Below are 20890 nucleotides of genomic sequence, written 5' to 3'. Positions count from 1 at the left end.
CTACATAATACCATTGCATTTATAGCATGTAGTAATCCACAGTGGAGGCGAGTCCGGGATCTGTCAACCAGCCCAGTGAGTAAATGCGACTTCAAGTATAACAACGTAGAACATAATAGGCATCATGAACTTCTTGACATCATTGTCAAATGTACTTACAGTGATTACGCGCTATATTGATTAGGCATTCATTTATCAACTTGAAATTTCATATACCACATAATACAATTGCATTTGTAACATGTATTAACTGACAGTGGAATACCTGTTAAGTCTAGGCGAGTCCGGGATCTGTCAACCGGCCCACTGAGTAAATGTGACTCCTAGTATAGCAACGTAGAACATAATAGGTATCATGAACATTTTACATGCTTTTTTGTGCACCATAAGTTATTGTGACCACTCTATAATCTCTACAAGCCCCTAGTACTTTCATCAGGAATTAGAACGCTAGTCTAGTCATGACACTCGTCGAACTCACTGATATAATAGATTTTCTTAATTTCTAACATGAACACATCAGTTCCATTTACCTTATATAACCACTCTTGAGCTGCGATTTTTATTATGCTTAAATTAGAATAGTTACATCAAATTAGATCATGTGAAGCTCTTATTAGCTCCATCAGACTCGGTCTTAAGATGGCGCCCATGTAAAACATCCACTTCCTATTATCCGGTATGTTCATACAACATTACGAGCAGTCCTTTCTTTATGTTGATTAAGTAAGAGTAATCAGTGATACAGTTACCTAGACACCGTTCCAGCGTCTTGGAAGGTTTCCTAGGAAACAGTGAATTCCACCGCAACCTTCGTGAGGGACGCTTCGCCCGCATTCAGACACTCGCGGTCGCAGCTTCCCGCTGTCGAAACCCATGAAACACGGTACGCTGGCACTCTTTGTGTCCGCAGCTTTCGATTTTCCAAATCTATGAATCACGGATTGCTGACCTTGTGATCAAATCATAAGTCAGTACTAGGTAAGAACAATATCTTAGTATTCAGCACCATTATTCTACTTTAGAGTGCCCCCTCATGGCATCACTATAATACACAATATGACTGTGAACCACATTACCGTTTCAGGTTCAAGTCGTTAAAACACTGCAAGTAATGACTGCGTCTTTATGATATATCTACTGGGAACATTATCTTCAGCTCGCACAACATTTACAAGGATGTTGCCATCTCCGACCCTGCTGCACACCCAGTGAGAGGTATGCCAGGTACATTTACTCCTGTAGCTTTACTTGCCACTATTCTCGCCTGTTTATAACTATAATTATTTAAACATGTTACCCCCCATGTATTCAGCATCTGTAATCTTATTGCAATACTCTGCATTAGCAAGACTCTATACTCACATTAAATCACATAATTGTTTTGTTCATATTTAGGTTGCCGAACTGGCAACAGGGAAGTTGTCTACCTTGTTGAAGCTTGAGGACCCATATTATCACAATACGCCTTACATGCTGTCACGTATCTGTTTTCACGAGTGTCATAAAGGCATGTAGGTTTCCACCTTTATTTAATATGCCGTAGTTGCCAAAATATCTGTTCAAAACAAAAATCAATCAGACTTGGAAAAAATGCCCGGGTTACTAGTACTTTCATAATGCAGATGTACTGATTGTGAAGATTATATATTGGTCACGTTGACGATTCCCCTTGTGGGTTAGATGTTCATTGGATTAAATGAAACCTAAACAAAAAATATGTACCATCCTTTTACTTGTGAATGCTTAGTTAACTATCGCGCATCCAGGGGTTTTGCCTGTTCTTGAATCCATGCTTCACGAGCACTTAATTTATGGCCATTTTCTAGTCATAAATTTGACACGCTTTTTCATTTTACTGTTTTGCAGTTCACACTTTGTTTGGCTCAAGAAGAAGGGACTTGGATCCTGAAACGCGTCAGCCATTTCACTTGAATTGTAATTGTATATACTGTACACTCATCAAAAACTTTGTTTAATATTTGAAATTTGATTTTGGTCCCGGCATCATAAGATTCATTGACATAGAAAGAGCTTTAATAATTAAACTTTTGATTTTTAAATATATGACTGCTTTAAACATTGTTTGATTGAACATTTACTTTACTTAACACTCTGCATTTAATTGTTTGATGGAAAACAGCAAACTATGCAAAGTATGAATTAGTTATGTAGTTAGGTCACCCTAGGTTATGTATTACATGAAGAGGGGTTGGAAGATGTGTCCAATGCTGTGAAGAATTTGTATAAATATGTTTACTTGTGGAATGTTCAGGAGTCTCTCAGCTCACAGTGTCTGCCTGCACACATTGTGGGGTTTTGAGAACCAAGCAGCTGCTTGTCTAATAAATGCAATTGTAACTTTGACCTCGTGACTGGCGTATTTCTATTATGTGGTAGTAAGCCTTGATATTTTTTATCTTTCATGGTTTCTGAGATATTTGCACTGCAACAAACTACACCACGCCAGGTTTAGGCGACAGGTGGGGAGAGAGCTCAGAAGCATGCAGAAGTATGCAGCAGCACATCAACTCTCACCTCCCGTCCAACATCTGCTCTGCGTATGTCACCCAGCCACACATGCCCATTCTCAGTGCAGTTTACTTCAGCGTGAAAACACATCAAGTGATAAGTGAATCAGAACAGCGACCTACAGGATAATTGATTTTCAACAATTAATGAGAATGTTATCATGTCTGTCTACAGAGCCCATTCGGAGAACGGGTACTTTTTGCTAGTCTCTGATACAAGCCAGACACAGACTTCTGAGTTGATGTTCATCATTTCACCAATAGGTGGCCCCTTGTCATTAATTTGGGTTGAATCAAATGGACCTCTAAGCCCTGAATATAACACTGTGTTGCGTGTGATTTAGGAGTCCTTTTATACACACAGGCATTAAGGTGCCCACCCATTTCTGTAACATCAGTGGGCATGATTGCCGGGTACCCACAATAGGTTGGGAAACTTGATTTGATCCTGGTTAACCCCATATCAACTGTGCACCTGGTTTCAATCCACTACAGCTGTGTTATTTTGTCACCATATACAGTTGACACGATTGAGTATTGCGTTTTTTGTCTTTATTGCCTTGTATTAATTTATTTATTATTTCCTGTGGGTATGTGGTACAGTACTGTTTAAATCCATTACTGTACAAGTGATTGAGTGCTGAGGCCTACAGTGTCTGTCCCCCAGGGTCATACACTGTAGACCTCTGCAATGGTCCTTTGGGCCGCAGCACAACAATGCCTTTCCTGGAGAGTGCGACCAACGCTTTAAAGGTGACCCCCCCAGCATATTGTGCTAGTACCCCATGCAGCAAAAAGTAAGGCATTTGCATGAGAGAACTTCAGCTGGTGTGATAATAGCCCATGCAGCACTTGACGTCGAGGGAGCGATAGACAAGGGCACCTTTTTCTGCTGCTTCAATTCTGAACTTCGAATTCGCTCAGGCCGATCTGAACCAGTGGCACCCATAACTAAATGGAAGCCAACAGTTTCTACCACAACAAACGGGCTTCTCTTTATATGGTTAAGCTTCATAGCCAGAGTGAATGTTTGCTTTGCGCTTCCACCTCCTTGCACTTTCTTAGACTGATAACAAAATATGAATTTTAGAGCCGGCGTAGAGCAACCATTTGCAAGTGGTATTCCACCAGTGGGCATCAACCAAAAACAGCCCGCCTATGAGTCTTGACTGAGCCACTATCTACGATTGAAGCAGCACAGCAAATGCTCAGGCTCCTGTTTAAGCACTTGCCCGACAGCCGCATTAAAATTACCCACCATAATATGATATGGTGTCCAGCCAAAGGATCAAAAAAAAGGATCGAATACCCTTTTTTCCGAATCCAAAAGGACTGAAAAAAAGGGTTGAATGCTTTTTTATTTATTTATTTATATATTATTTAGTTTAGTATGCTAAAAAAAGTTTTTTTCGGTCCTTTTGGTGTAAAAAAAAGGCATTCGATCCTTTTGTTTTAGATCCTATCATCTATAACCTATGATATGATATGATAGTTTATTTATATAGCGCCTATACAAAATGTGTTTCAAAGCACTTCAAGGCAAGGGAGGGAACAAGGGAAAATACAATGACATTCTTACAGGCCATGAACAGCAAGGATGTGAAATTAACTATCGTACTCAGCCTGACGACATTTGAGATAGTACAAGAGCTAAGACATAGATAAGGAAGGGAGGGGGAGAGTGGGAAGGAAATGGAAACAGACAGGCGACTACCGTACTACTGACGACATTTCTGGTAGAGCCGGAGAAACACAATAGGTGAGGGAGAGTGGTGCAGAACGGTAGGGGAGGAACAAAACAAGCGACTATCATACTAGGCCATTGGACATAGAGTGTATCTAATGAGTTACACAATGCAAGTGTTTCCCCTCTGGTCTCTGAAGCCCTCTCTGAATGAGGTCTACTGAAGACCTCTTTTGAAAAACCCTTACACCAGGTATCTGTAACGTTTGACTCTCTAGATGTTTTGAACTTCAAATCCCATCATCTCTAACCAGCATAATCAATGCTGACGGCTCCTTAGAATTGTAGTCCAAAACAACTGGAGAACCAAAGGGTTCAGAGCCCTCTCCTAGACTGACCTGAATGATTTGTCAAACTATCATCAAATGCTTAACCTACTTTTCCCTGCAAAGCTTTTGCAAAAAAGGGGTGGCTCTAAAGTTTGGGGGATTGACATGACATTCTTCGCTCAGCACTCGCATGAGAGAACTCCTCAGTGTCTTACAATATTCTTATAATGTACATTACAGGGTAGTTTACCCCATACATTTTATATAATTGCTGGTATCATTAGTTATTATAGTTCTAATACATCAACTAGTCATAAACTATAATTAAACAATTTATATAATTAGCTAGTACAATTAATAACAATTCATAACAACTGCCCTACAGGTATGGATACACAAGATGATGCTATGTTGTGTTTCAGAGAACAACAGCCTGAATTTAACAATGTGATGCATACAAATATTCTACAAACCTCCTTTAAGAAAAAGAAAGATACAAGGTAATGAGGAAACTGAATAAAAATGGATTTTGACATTTTCCCAGATCTGTTCAAAATCTCATTACTGTCTAAAACAAAACTCCAAATGATGCAGCTAGATATGATATCATATTTTATTTATAGCACACCTATACACAAGTGTTTCAAGGCGCGACAACGCTTTTGGAGGGGAACAAGGGGGACAAGACAATGAACTTACTAGGCCCAGTGACATTGAGATTGCGCAAGTGCATGGGAGAGGGAAGGGGAGAAGTGCCAGGGGAAAGGGAGGAGGAGCAACTGCAAGACATACGGTCATACATAGAAAACAAGAAGTAAGGCCATCAGGTGGCAGTGCAGGTTTAAGTGTAGAAAACAAGTTATAGATAAGTGCAGCTAGGGGGTTCTAGCGATGCAGATACAGCCCCAAGTGCAGGGTTGCCAGGAGGCAGTGCAGGAGTGCAACTGAGACGGCAGGGACCTGGGCCTGTGATTCAGAGGGTAGACAGGTGACCAGTGCAGTATCAGTCCGGAGGTCAGCAGAGAAAGAGAGAAGGCAGAAGCCAAGAGGAAAGTCTTGAGCTGCTTCCAGAACCGGAGATGGTGGTTCTGCTCAAGTTTCAGAGAGGCAGGAAGGCTGTTCCAGAGGGAGGCGCCAGCTGAAGAGAAAGATCTGACCCCAACTCGTTGCTTGGAAAAGCGACTGACCCTCAAGGAGTTGGAAGTGGAGGAGCAAAGAGCTCGAGTAGGAACATACTTCAGAAGAGAAAGCTGGAGATATTTGGGCCCCAGAAGGCCTTGTGGACAATGCAAAGGATCTTGAACTTCATCCTTGCAGCCACTGGGAGCCAATGGAGAGATTTCAGTGCTGGAGAGATGCGATCCCTGGGCTTGAGGCCAAGGACAAATATTTCAGTCCTGTTCTGGATGAGTTGCAGAGGATGGAGAGTAGAGACAGGCAGATTTAAAAAGAGGCTGTCAGTAGTCAAGCCTAGAGAGAACAACTGCTCTAGAGACAGTGAGCTTCTGGGGGAAGAAGAAGAAAGGAAGAATAGCTCTGAGGAGGTGCAGTTGGTAGTTTCACTTATAAGAGACATCGGAAATACGAGGAGAGAAGGAGAGTGAGGAGTCGAAGATAACCCTGAGGTTGTTAGCCTCATAGGTGGGAGGCTTGAGAAATTTCAGGAAAGAGGGGTGCAGGTGTGCCAATGAGGAGGATCTCCATCTTGCTGGCATTCAGGCAGAGATCATTGGCGGCGCACCACTCCTGGATTGCAGACAGACAATACGGGATGAGAGAAGGAGAGGAGGCTGAAAGCGAGCTGGGTGTCATCCGCATAGCACTGGAAGTTGGGGCAGAGAGCAGCAATGCCGTGGGCGAGAGGTGGCAGGTATTGGTTGAACAACCAGGGAGAAAGGTTAGACCCTGGGGAACACCACAGGTGGAGATAGAGATAGAGCAGAGGAAGGACCCAAGTTGGACCTGTTGGACCTGGCAGGGTTGGTCCGAGAGGAAGGAATTCAGCTAGGCCGGAGTCTGATCAATGATACCCAGGTTATCACGCAGCCGATTGAGCAGGATGGCATGGTTGACCGTGTCAAAGGCAGAAGAGAGATCAAGTAGGATGAGGATAGAAGGGAGATATGATATGATAGGTTATTTTTAATGCGCTTAATACCCACAGGTTCACGGACCCGGGGATCGAACCTGTGTTGCTCCATGTCGTCTTGCTTCCAAGGTGAGCACGTTGCCCCTGAGCTATCCTCCCGATACAGAATCAAGGTTAGAGAGCAGGTTTTCACAGATGTTCACGAGAACAGTTTCCGTGCTTCTGGATGCTCTGAAACCAGACTGATGTCATGGAGACAACTAACAGATTCAGTGTGAAGATTAAGCTGGGAGATGGCCAGCTTTTCCAGGAGTTTGTCCAGGAAAGGAGTGATAGAGATCGGGCGATAGTTAGACGGAAGGGAGGGGTTGGCTGAGGATTTCTTGAGAAGAGGGTTCACAAGAGTGCTTCAGGGGGGGGAAGATTCCAGAGACGAAAGAATTGTTGCAGAAATCAGCTAGGGCTGGAGTGAGGGTGTGAATGTGGTCCTTGATGGTTTTGGAAAACACCTGTTTTGATGAGGTTTTCTTAGATCAGACTTGTCTAGAAACCTTGTCAGGGGAGAAAAAAGGGAAGGCGGAGATGGGGGGCACAGGGGGCGGAGTAAGAGAAGAAACTGGATGGTGAAGCAGAAGAAGCTGAGAGGGTGGACAGGATGTCCTGGGTTTTAGAGATGAATTGAGAAGCCAGGGTTCATCCGGGTTGTTAGATGCCGCAGAGACGCAGGCTTGGATGTGTGCTCTCTTCTTGATGAGGACAGAGTCGGTATTGCCTATGGAGCAGGCAGCAGGCCAGTTTGTCAGAGGATGTGCAAGATGACAACCATTTCCTTGCAGCCACCCTACACTTGTGTTTAAGGGTGACAAGGTCTGAGATTTACCCAGAGTTGCACTTGATTTTAGGCTTCATGCGGATACTCATGACAGGGGCAAGTACATCGAGAGTATTAGAGATATCAGAGTGGAGTGTGGAAAGGGCTGTGTCGGGGTGTGAGTCAGCCAGAGGTCCAGGAGGGGGAGAGAACGATGCAGCGAAAGCCTCAACTGACACACGCTTCATGGGTTGAATGACTCAGAAGAAGGTTGGCAGTTTGGGGATAGGCTTGGCCTGATGGCTAGGGAGAGAGAGATGAGAGGAGAGGAGAAAGTGGTCACTCCAGGAAAGAGGAGGGTTAGAGAGGGGGAGATCTGAGGAGATCAGAACATTAAGAGTGTACCCTACAGAGTGAGTCAATGCAGATGGAGGAATATTGAGAGAGAGCAAGTCACAAAGGTCACGAAAGAGTCCCATGGTGGGACAGGAAGCATCCAGGTGGATGTTGAAGTCACCAAGGAGGAGGAATTGAGAGACCAGGAGGGAGGAAGAGAGGTCCGCCCACTTGGAAGGGGAGATCTGACCAGGAGGCCAGTAGATAGTAGCCACCGTGAGAGAGTGGCTAGGAGAGCGAGAAAGCCTGCAGACCAGGCATTCAAAGGAGGAGTAGGTCTGCATAGGAACAATAGAGGCAGGAACCCTCTCTGGAAAGATCAAAGCTACACCCCCACCGGAATGGTTGGATCTGGGTGCGGAGAGGATCTTGTAGCCCTCAGGAAGGAGAGTGTCAAAGCTTGTGACAGCGCTGGCTGTGAACCATGTCTCAGTTAGACCGAGGACATCAAGGTCAAGTTCAGCCAGGAGACGGCAGATGTCAGAGGAGTGTTTGACGGCTGAGGAAGAGTTAAGAGTGGCGAGGTGGAGAAGGTTGCCATCCTTGAAAGACTTCTGGAGAGGGGTACAAATCAGAGGTACTCCCTGCGGAGGTGTAGGAAGAGACCGAGGAGGGGCAGATGAGGTAGGAGGAGAGGGCAAGGGAGCTGTGGAGGAGGAAGAGGGCTCCAGGGTAGTGGCAGAGAGAGGAGGCAAGGCAGCCGAAGCAGGGAGAGAAGGGGTGGCAGGAAAGGAAAGGAAAGTAATAAGGCACTGGAAGCATCTATCAAAGAGGAGGAGGTTGGCCTGAGGGCCTTGGACCAAGGCGGTGCCATTGAGGTAAACATTGATGATAACCCTAGAGAAGTGAAAGGAAGCCAGGAGAGCCTCCCACTGGGTGCCACCATTAATGGGAGAGGAAAAGCAAGGGGATAGCACAGAGACCATATGAAGAGTCCATAGGTCTGACGAAAGAACGACAAAGAGGATGTCAGTGAGGGTCTGTCTGGAGGAGGTGCTGGTGTAGGTATTAGCAATGGGGGCCGTGGGTTGGAGGCCAGTATATCCTTTTGAACTTCTTCCTACAAGACTTAGTGAGAAGGGTAGGATAGTCTATAGTGAAACAGTTGGAGAAGCTACAAGAAGCCCATTTGACAAACCGTATGCCAGTGGTCTGAACTCTTTGACTCTCCAGATGTTTTGGATTACAACTCCCACTTGGCCTTAGCCAGCATAATCAATGATGAGGGATTCTGGGAGTCATAGTTCCAGCCATCTGGGGAGTAGCAAGTTATGGAGCCCTGCCCTACATTCTCCCATACTACCACAATCCTCATAAAACTGCACAGGGTGAACTTCGGGTCCCGGATAATCTTCAAATCCTGAATGGAAGCATCCCAAAAAAAAAGAACAAAATGCACGAGAGGCTGGAAATGATCAGGATCAAGAGTTTGAACGGTTCTTCCATGCGCCGCTCATGTAGGAGCAGACCTGCCAACATTCCAACGTTCCAACAGGTGAACAAAAGGGTTCCATGTGTTAATATTCCCACAAAAATATCACAATACAAAAATATCGCCATATTTTTGCGGCAATATTGAACCATGGACCCTATTTTAAAATGTGTGGGTGACACCCCCACAACCCCAGCTCCCACAAATTATCCCCCCCCAAAAATATCGCCTATGGCGAGACAAACGGCCATATGTACGGCAATATTTTTGTGGGGATATTTTGTAGGGATACTGAACAAAAGGCTATTCTTCCCAACACCAGCCTGAAACAAAGACCTGGTGCGTGACAACCCCTAGAATTGCCATTGATGATAGTGCTGAAAGTCGCAATTTCTTGCAGAACAAAGAGCTGAAGCGCTTTTGGTATAGAAAATACAAGGCATATGCAGTGTGATTAAGAAGATCCACGCAAGAGTCCCCCATGTGACGTATCCTCAGAGCTGCATGCAGTATGAGTGTGAATCAAGTGTTTGAGGGCTCTTATGAACCAGGATCATGAACCAGGGTCGTTGTGCCACATTATTCTGGCAGGACCGCATTCACACCATGGCAGCAACTTCAGAGGCTCCTTTGAGTGGAATGTTTCCGGAGAAAGCCATTTCGCTCCACTCCTCACAGTCTGTCTTTGTCGTAGTACTGGGCCACAGACAATGCTGAAAAACATGGCATGAGAGATAATTTCCCTCCTGTAAAGGGAATTGTAGGAGAATGGTCAGTATGGCAATACATACATTCTAATGTGACCCGCATTGAATTATTTGAGTGTGTGTAACTATAGCATAGCTTTGCATTAGCACACAATCTAGAATGTTTTGGTCGGCGCACAGCCAATAGAGATGATAGAATTCAAGCAGATTATGGCCACTCTCAGACAGTAGTTGCCTGGAATTTCACAAGCCTGACCTGTGTACTGCCTGCCCCCTCTCCACCATCTCTGGCCCTGTGTCACGACCCTCGCCCAAAACCCCCTCTGGCAAACCCATTGGCCAGGTGGAGTCAGAACTCGGGCCTCTAGAGCCTGGCATTCTCTTCAAAAGCCCTCATGGGGCCAGTCCTGGCGCCAGGCTCATACACCATGAACAACAATGTGCTTGGGAACTACTTTATTGTATTGTCAGCCAACATGGAGGCATCCACATAACTTGGTTCTCAAAGAACCAAGCTATGCGGTCTAGTGTTTTGGGTGTGGCAGGCCTGGAACTACTTTCCCTGGTAATACTTTATCTGGGCTATATAAACCACACCCTGACTGCAGAACATGCTTTGTGTTACTTTTCAGCTTGCAACGTGACGCTCACTGTGTCCAGATATTCCCTCGAACCTCGGAGAAGCAGAACCTGCAAGGAGACAAAAGGATCATCATTAGCAGCAGCATCTTACCTGCAGTCTTCATCTTTAAACACTCGCAGCTACTGAGAACAGCTTCCTCGAATCTGCACGCATCCCGGACAGAATGACCTGAAAGAGGAAGATAGAGGCAACATTAGCAAGCTGTAGAGACATTTACAAATTACGAACTGCTCAAAAGGCTTACATGGCTGGTCGCCTCTCGGCTGGTACCACTACGGACATTACACTCGCGCTGAAGAATACTGCGACCTACAAGGAAGGAAAACACAGGTTAGCAAAGGCAAGACTTTGCAGCGCTGCGCATAGCGCTTACTTACCGCATCATAGCGCTCTTAATGCGCCATCATTTACCAGCGGGGCTCAACCAAGCCAGTTCGCCGCGCTGAAGCTCCGCATACCTAAGGGAGAAAAAAAGAGACATTTTAAGCAAAGAAAGGCATGCAAGATAGCAACAAAACTAAAGAACAGCAAAAAGACCTACCTGAACAATATCAAACGGGCCGGCGTCAGTGAAGTAACTGGACCGCACTCGGCCATGAAAGACAACGTGCCCCTGCAAAGAAGACAGGACGGAGAGCACGTCTAATTCTACCACAAGGCAGAACCTTCCCCATAGACCACATCAGTGCAAAGCTGAGAAGCATACCAGCGAGTAACCCGGCTGGGTGACGTCCCTGTGGATACCAGGTGAGCGTAACAGAACACAAAGCCTACCATAACAAATCCACCTGGGCACCATGGAGACATCAGAAATGGACCAATTGGCCCAATTACTAGGAGAGCTTCGTGCTGAGGTTCATTCTGCCCGACAAGAGACTAAAGCCCTCCGGAGAGACCTGATAGTGACCAAAGAACACACTGAAGAGATTAGCAGGCAATACTTGCAATCACAGGCAGGACAGACGCCTCTACCTGGAAGCAATCCAACGATGCAAAAACCCGCCATACCACCCACTCCGGTACAGATCACGTTACCTGGAACAGTGCCCCTGGCACCACCAGAAAGGTTCTCAGGCGACCCACAGAAGTTTGCAGCATTCACCCATCAGTGCCGCCTTCACTTTCTTTGTAGGCCTGGAGCATTTCCAAACGACCAAGCTTGGGTAGCTTTTGTCTTATCATACCTGAGTGGTAGTGCAGCAGATTGGTCGGTGCCATTGGTAACCCATGACGATCCTCTATTACATGACTTTGGGGGGTTCCAGAGAGAAATGGAAAAACCTTTTGCTCCCCATACCCAGGAACAAGCAGTAGACAATGAACTCTTGTCCCTCCGACAGGGGAATCAGGACTTGTTAACGTACATTGCTACCTTCAACAGACTGGTTGCCGAAGCTAGGTGGCCAGAAAACAAAAGAACCACGTTATTCCATCGAGGCTTACGAGGTGAATTAAAGGACGTCTTAGCCCAGGTGGCTGATCCACACAGAGACTGTGCAGAATTCATAAATCTGGTTGTGCAGCTAGACCACCGGTTGCAGGACTGAAAGGCAGACTGGTCTAAGACGGACCCTCGGACCGTGTATGTTCGACCAAGGGAAAACACACCCTGTGTATCTGAAAATGCTGTAGAACCCATGCAGATTGGAGGGATACGGCCTCCATTAACAAAACAAGAGCGGGACAAAGAAGACAACAACAGCTTTGTTTGTATTGTGGGAAACCAGGACATTTCCTGAAGGACTGTCCAGTAAATCCCCCAAGAAGAACAGTCAGGGCCACAGAGAAGGATGAAGCTAAGGAATCGGGAAACTACCAAGCTCGACAAACGTAGAGGTCAGTTTGTCGAGTGAGAAGAAAGAGTTGCTGACCTCGCACTTTGCAATACCAGTGATCTTAGTTAACCACCAACAGTCGTCAAGATTGCATGCCGTTGAAGCATACATCGATAGCGGAGCAGTTGGAAATTATATTGATCAAGAACTGGCAGCAGAGATGCGTCTTCCTTTGTGTTCTAAGCCAACTATGGACAAGGTAACCACCATGGATGTGACAGAAATCACTTCCGGACCAGTAACCTAGTGCACAGCCAGGGTAACCTTGCTGTGCCAGGACGGACATCGGGAGTCTATTTTATTCGATCTCATCAAGGCACCTCTGTTCAGGCTAATAGTAGGGATGCCATGGTTGGTTGCTCACAACCCTTTGATAGACTGGCGGACACGAAAATTAACCTTCCCCGGTGACTGCTCCCCTGCCTGCTATTACCAAGAGGAGAAACCCGACGTCTGTATCCCCATGACTCCCGGAGTGACAGTATCAACCCTGGGAGCAACTAATACCTTGCCAAGTGAATACCATGATTTCCAAGATGTTTTCCGAAAGGACCAAGCCAATACATTGCCGCCGCACAGGCCCCATGACTGTCAGATCGACCTTGTTCCTGGTGCACAAATCCCTTGCGGCAGGATCTACGCTCTTACAGAACCAGAAAACCTTCATTTGAAATCCTATTTAGACCAGTACCTTGCAAACGGATTTATCTGTCCTTCGAAGTCCCACGCAGCCAGTCCTTTGTTCTTCGTACCGAAAAAGGAAGGAGACTTTGTCAAAACTGATATAATATTGTTTCATCCTCATTGTATATGTTGGCCTATGCCCAGTCGCTTTGGGAAGAAATCCGCTTCGCAAGGTCGTGACCTTAGGTTAATCAAGCCTCCATTTTATGTTAAAGCCGCCATTTTGGCTTGTCGTGCAAAGTCACCCTATGGCCTAAAATGGCCGACCTGTGTTCTCTTGTTCTTACTTTAACCTCTTCAACCTCTGTAGGCGAGTTAATGTCCAACCTGCCTGCAGGCTACATGTTAGGGTCATGTAGACCTTGTCCTTTGTTGACCTCGGGATCAGGGGATTATTTGAATCGGCGATGTTAACCTACAAGTACAGAAGAACAATAATGCTATTTAAACATGACGTGCGAAACACCTGTTTGATCTGCATTGAAGCAAATGTGTAAAGAGTGTAAAGTTAAACCCAGAGAATAATAGTATTTGTTAAGTAAATATATTAAAAAGTAAACCACATGCATGAGATATGTAAATTAGGAATGAACCTGGCGTGAACCCTAGCCCAGTACATGATTAACTTGTAGGAGGCTGGACATCTTTACGAAGAAACTGTATAAATATGCTGATGTCCAGCTAGCAATTCCTGTTCACTGCTCACATTGAACCTGCTGGTGGTCTCTGTGATGTACTGATGGCCAAATAGCTATTTGTGTACTTTGTTTTGTAAACTGTTCAGTGTTGCAATAAAGATTCTGGTAATCTTTACAAGCCTGTGTTGGTGTATTTCTCTTTGCATGGTGTAACAGCCTTAATATTGTATTTTCTGATTCCACAGATGGCGCCCGAATAGGGACCCTCAAGATTGACTTCGTCTCGTTGAAGGTTGGCTCGGCTATCAGACCGGGATCGGACGGTGTCAACAAAAAGGCCCCTCTGGACGAGAAGCGAATTCCTCGACAGAACAGCACGATCCGATCCCTGAACGGTGAACTGTAGCCCGAGACGACGTCTTGACGAGGGTCCATATATCGAGGTGGGTAAATTTGCCGAAATCACCAGACACGTGGGTCCTTAGATTGTCCTTAGTAACCCGATCGGGCCTCCCAGTCCTTTGGTCAGGTGAATCGTGACCCGATTCTTAATTTAACCCTGACAATTTGAATTTGGCGCATTGTACTTGCGAGCACAATTATTTGACCAGGTAACACCAGAATTCTGATATGCCTGGGAAATTGTTTGCCTGCTTTAGGGCATTATTCCGCAGCGACAGACAATCTTTGGAAGTTAGCCATCCCGCACCACAGGAGGGGTCGCCGGCATGTACTATGTACTGTAAGAAAGGCTTTGGTAGTATAGCATGTAATGATATTTGGCACAGACAGATCAGACATAACCCTACTCTTCGGTGGCCAACCAATGGTAGCTTTGAGATCCCTCGGTTAGAATATTTAGAGTCTGTATTGATAAAGAAACAGGCTAGACCTGCAGCATTTGACGCATTGCACACTTGGATAACAGAAGCTTTGCAGCAACAAAAGAGTAGAGAAAAACATATGCGTCGACATATGATGAATGCCGAAAAGGCACTGTTATATGATCAAAATAAACAATTGGAATCAGCTAGGAACACGGACAGAGCGTTTCAATTAGGCATTCAGAAAATGTACCCTTCGAAAGATTTTCATACGTCCAATGAATTGATTAACAAACTTTTGCATGAACGAAGGCCCGATGCCTCTGCGCCACCCCCGTACGTCCCTCCTCCTGGTGCTTTGCCCCTTCCTGTCGCTATTCCTCCTCCTATTGTTCCCCCGGTCCTTCCTATTGTTCTTCCTGTTGTTCCTCCAGCTGTCACTCCTTTGCCTGCTCCCTTGCCTCCACTTATTGATATTCAGAATGTGCCTACTCTCCCTCTTCCAAGTGATTTCGCATCGCTTGTAGTAGACCAGGGAACGGGATCAAGGGTTGTGACTAGTAATACTGTGTCCCCAGATAAAAAGAATGAATTGGTTGCTTGGGCTAAACATTGTATGGAGAAGGGTGAACAAGCTGATGTTTTTTCCACACTCGAAAATCTAAAAAGTATTCCTGAGAGAAATGTTTTTATTGAAGGGTTGGGAATTCATTTGAGCATAATGTGGAATAGATTCAACGATGTAGATCTCCCACAAGGGTTACGGGTTTTGAATATCTTAGCGTTGTCTAGGGATACTGCGGAGAAAGTATATGAGCATGTCAAGAGGATTTTTGTGTATAGGAAGGAGTTGGAAGAGTTACAGAATGAAGAAGCAGATGGTGATAGTTTAGGCGCTATATTGTTACAGAAACGGTTTTCTCCTCGCCGTGAATTGATAGGTGAGGAAGCGCAAATTTGTACAAAGGATGCGATAAGATGGATTTCGGATATGTCGATAACTCCAGATGAAGTATATGACACGTGTAGTCATTATACATTAGAAATGCAAAAGAAAGTGATACAGGTTGTGGTAGAATACCTGCAGGATGAGTGTGTAAAAAGAAAGATTTGTTGTCCCGCAGAATTGTTGGGTGTTTATAGGAGAGCCTTTTTGATTGATACCCCTTCGACTGCCTTAGCGCTTGATTTGGGTCTGTTGCTTAGTAAGCGTTCGGAGCTACCTACTTCTCAGTTGCCTATAAGAGAGGTCCCTCCGACATTTGTCCCAAAAGTTGAGATTGCGGCCGATGCTGCACGAGGTATAGTCGCTGTGGACATTCCTGCACATTATGTATCGCAAGAAAGAATCCGACGGGGTTCTATAAAGAAACAGAGTCAGTCTTACAATCATCAGTATTCACCTTAAGCGATATTGATTTATTATTTCCCGCACTCCTGCCAGTTGATTTGTGGAAACAGATTAGGACTGTAGATGATGTACTTGGGTTAGGAGATACATGGGATAATATGGTTAGGCTCGACAGAGAAAGACCAGCTGGCAAGAGACCGCCTCAAGTGATATTAACTTTGCCTGATAGGATTATTGTAAAATTGAAAACCATAGTTCCTGAAAAAATAATTATTTGGGACAAGCTTACGGCCTGTGTCCAAGGAAAGTCTGAGGGTGCTACCGAATTCTTCAATCGGTTCAAACAGGTATTTTCAGATTTCAGTGGACAAGACTTAGGCACAGAGTCAGGGAAAAGGCTGTTGTCGACAAATTTGTACGTGGATTGCTGCCTGACATCCAGTTAGAGATTATGTCCTCCGAAAGCGCTTGGCAGGCGAAGTCTCAATCAGAAGTACTGCACATGGCTCAGTACTATGAAAATCATGTGAATAATGAAAAGGAAAAACTTGAGAAAAGAAAGGGTGACCTAAAAACAAAAGTACTATTACAACAGATTGTTAGAAGCACTAGAGGGGGTAATACGCAATTTAGAGGTCAATACGTTCCACAGGGAAGTACGCCCCCGGCTCCGGTAACCATTAACCATTGTGCCTATTGTCGACAGGAAGGTCACTGGCGCGCACAATGTCCGACCTTGCAGCAAAGGTAATTTGGGAACATGGGTAGAAGATCCAGAGGTCGCCCTGGTGTAGGGGGCCCTGGTAGAGGCCAGTTTGCACCAGAATCACAGCAACCTTCTTCACAGGATAAATAAGTATCGAGTGTGGATAATAGAAACATTTTTGATCATCCTTCTGCCGCGTACCTCTCTGAAGAACTTCCTTTTGATGACATTCTGTTTCGTTAGGATTGCCCAAAGCAGGATTTGGAACCAACGCCTATTCCCGTTCATCAGAAAGGTCCCTACGTTGAGATGGCGGTGGGAAATAGGAAGCATCTATTTTTAGTAGATACGGGAGCACAAAAGTGTTCCATTGACCATTCACGGGTTCCAAACATTCCCGTGTCAGGGCAATCCAATATTTCCGTAGGGTTTTCAGGGACACCTGTAGTTTGTCCAGTCTCTTTCCCAGTACCGATAACAGTGGGTTCCTTCACAGAGCAGTGTCTATTTCTACTTACTACAAACTGTGGAGAGAATTTGCTGGGGTTAAATTCGTTGAAGGAATTGAATGCAGTAATACATTGCTCCCCGGACGGAGTTTGTTTAACAATTTCACCTCAGCAATCACTCGCCTCTCAGTTCTTGACTCGACCTTTACCGCCAGAATTCAGTAACATTCAGGAATGCTTATGGGCAATTGATGATAATGATGTGGGCATTGTTCAAATTGAACCTGTTAAAATATTCTGAAACATGGAGTAAAACTGCCTCACATTCCACAATATAAAATCTCAGTTGAAGACGAACAGGCTTTGAAATGCATAGTTTCTGACTTTGTACATCGTGGAGTAATTGAGGAAATTACAGGTAGTTTGTGTAACAGCCCGATTGTGCCGGTGTACAAAAAAGGTGCGATTCCTTTTCGGTTTATAATTGATTTGCGTGCTATTAACAAAATTGTGGCTCCTCAATTTCCCATTGTAGCTGATGTAACTACAATACTAACTATGATTCCGGCTTCTGCCACTCACTTTAGCGTTGTTGACCTCAAAAATGCGTTTTTCAGTATTCCTATACACAAGGATAGTAGGTATTTGTTCGCGTTTACCCTAGGTGGACGCTCGTTCACATTCACTCGTGCACCACAAGGGTACACTGAGAGTTCAAGTATTTATAGTAGAGCATTGAAAGAGCAACTCGATACTCTTGAGTTGCCTACTACTTGCACGTTACTACAGTATGTAGATGATCTCCTCTTGGCTGCTGATTCTGAGAGGGCCTGTAAAGAAGGCACCATGTTGTTGCTTTGTCATCTAGCAAAACATGGCCATAAAGCTTCACTCAAAAAATTCCAATATTGTTGTCAGGAGGTCGCCTATTTAGGCTATCTCCTGTCAAAGGAGGGGAGAAGGTTGACATCTGAACGAATAAAAACTATTTCTGGCATGTCTGTCCCAAATATGCAGGAGGAAGTTAGAGCCCTGATAGGTATGGCTTCTTAGTGTAGATTGTGGATCATTAACTTTTCGTTAACGATTAAACCAATGCTGGCTTTGACAAAGAAGGGCATTTCTTTGCCATTGCCATGGACTTTGGAACACCAGACAGCATTTGATTTACTCAAAACCGCGCTGTGTTCGGCACCGGTTTTAGGAACTCCAACTTAAGAAAAGGCCTTTGTGTTGCATGTGCATAAATGTGATGCATGTGATTTGGCTGTGTTAACGCAGGAACATGGAGAGAAGAATAGGCTGTGTGGCTATTTCTCATTTGTCCTTGATCCTGTTGCATGCGCTTTGCCGAGATGTTTGAGAGCTGTCGCTGCTGCTGCTGCGTCTGTAAAACAGAGCGAGGGAATGGTCCTGGGTCATGCGTTAACCCTAATGGTACCTCACTCTGTAGATCGTCTATTAAATATAACTCAAACGCAACACCTTACTTCCACACGATTGCCTTTACATTACAGAACAAGAGACTAAAGGTAGAATCGATTTGAAAGATATGCCTTTGAATAGCCCACAAGGAGAGCTATTTTGTAATGGCTCCTGTTTTAAACTTCGGAATGGTACATCCACGTCTGCTTATGCCGTCACTACCTTAAGCACGATTGTGGAAACCAAAAGAATTATGCATAATTCCGCGCAGGCCGCAGAAATTATAGCATTAACTCGAGCCTGTGAACTTTCTGAAGGGCTTACAGTAAATATATATACCGACAGTCAGTATGCCTTTGGGGTAGTTCACAACTTCGGTAGACTTTGGAAAGAACGAGGTTTCTTGACCTCACATGGCACAAAAATACAGCACGGCACTTTAATAGTGCAATTACTTTCAGCGCTCGCACTCCCTGTTCAGTTAGCCATTGTAAAATGTACAGCACATCAGAAGGTTACAGATGATATAGGAAAAGGGAATGCTTTCGCTGATCAGATAGCTAAACAAACTGCCACTGATTTTAGTTCAGAAATGTATGCTGTAAGGGAAACTGTAAATGTCTGCACCTTTGGTGAAAGTATTGATTCTGTAAAAGACATTCAAGCAGATGCTACTGTAGAGGAGACCAAGAAATGGGTCGAAGGTGCAGGGAGATTGGATGGTGATGGGTGTTGGGTGGACAATGTTGAAGGAAAATGGTTACTCCCTGACGCCTATATTACAATGATGGTCATTATGGCTCATGGTCCGACCCATATCTGTGCGCGTAAATTGACTGAAATGTTACACAGTGTATGGGCCAATGATAAAATCTTCAAAATTGCACAGCGCTTTGTCCAAGGGTGCATGGTCTGTTTGCAGCACAATGTAGGAAAAGGTACCTCGACTCCTAGAGGAAGTTTCGCTCCACCTTCTGCTCCGTTTGAGGTCATCCACTTTGATTTTATTGAGATGGAATGTTGCAACAATCTTAAATACGTTTCGGTTGTCATTTCTGCATTTAGCAAGTGGGTTGAGGCCTTCCCTGTTAGAGATGCAACAGCCCTAACCACGGCAAAGACTCTGTTGAAAGAGTTCTTTCCTAGGTTCGGGCTGCCGAGAGTCATCCGGTCGGATAATGGGCCACACTTTATCCCTGCTGTAATCCTACAAATATGTATAGGATTGCAGATTGATAAACAGTTCTATTCGGCCAGACATGCCCAAAGTGCCGGATTAGTGGAAAGGCATAAGAGCATTATAAAGAACAAGCTCGCTAAGACGTGTGCTGGCACCAAGTTAAAATGGCCGGACGCCTTACCGATCGTGTTGCTGTCGATGAGAACAACCCCTCAAACTAGGACTGGTCTCTCTCCCTTCGAGGTGGTGATGGGGAGGTCTGCTAATATTTGGGGTATGCCAAAGAGTCGCTCATTGCGGGATGTAGAGAATGTGCTTCTTTCAGATTACTGTAACCAGTTGACTAAAAATCAATTTTTGATTTATCACCAGGTGCGAGAGGCATTACCTGTACGGTACGAGGGTCCCGGTCACAGTCTACGAACGGGGGACTGGCTCCTCACGAAAATTTTCAAAAGGTCGTCTTGCCTTGCATCTCGTTGGAGGGGTCCCTACCAGGTCCTGCTAGTCACCCAGACTAATGTGTGGGTAGCAGGGCGGAAGAACTGGATACACGCAACGCACACCAAACGGATCCCGTGGCCCGTGTCATACGATACAGAAGACACAGAATCCCTTTCCAATGCTGTAACCAACGTGCCCGAAACAGCAACAACCAACAAGAGAGTATCGGAGACCGTTCCAGAATTCGTAAGGCCAGACAAAACGGCCATCTTGTCTCCGCACTCTCCAACAGTGGTACTTCTGGATCATCCATTTTCTGATCCCATTTCCGTTTCTCTCGCCACTTCCAGTGGAAAGTGACGACACACTGCTTTCTGATCCTTCAGCACCAGAAATTGTGAAATATAATTTCCGTCCTAGAAGATAGATGTACAGCACGGTTTGACTGTGCGATTGGAGAAATCATTTGAGGGCTTGCCTTTTGGCCTGACTATACGAAAGGATTCTGTTGGCTTAGGGTTGTGGGAAAGACATTAATAAGATGTGCGACTGGAGTCACCAGCAAACTAACAATTGGTGTTTTTTCGATTGAAGACTACGATGCCTGCACCCGCTACCGCTCGTACCGAACTTTTAGATAAATATGTGACTAGCAGAGACAATGAGCAAGCGTGTAAGGGGACCCCGAAAACGTATTGTTGCCTTTTTGTAATAATAACTGGGTTTTTAGTG

The sequence above is a fragment of the Ambystoma mexicanum genome, chromosome 5q, assembly GCF_040938575.1.
Source record: "Ambystoma mexicanum isolate Mex_15411 chromosome 5q, UKY_AmexF1_1, whole genome shotgun sequence".
Lineage (NCBI taxonomy): Eukaryota > Metazoa > Chordata > Amphibia > Caudata > Ambystomatidae > Ambystoma > Ambystoma mexicanum.
The sequence above is the reverse complement of the archived record's forward strand: the minus strand, read 5'-3'. Positions refer to the sequence as shown.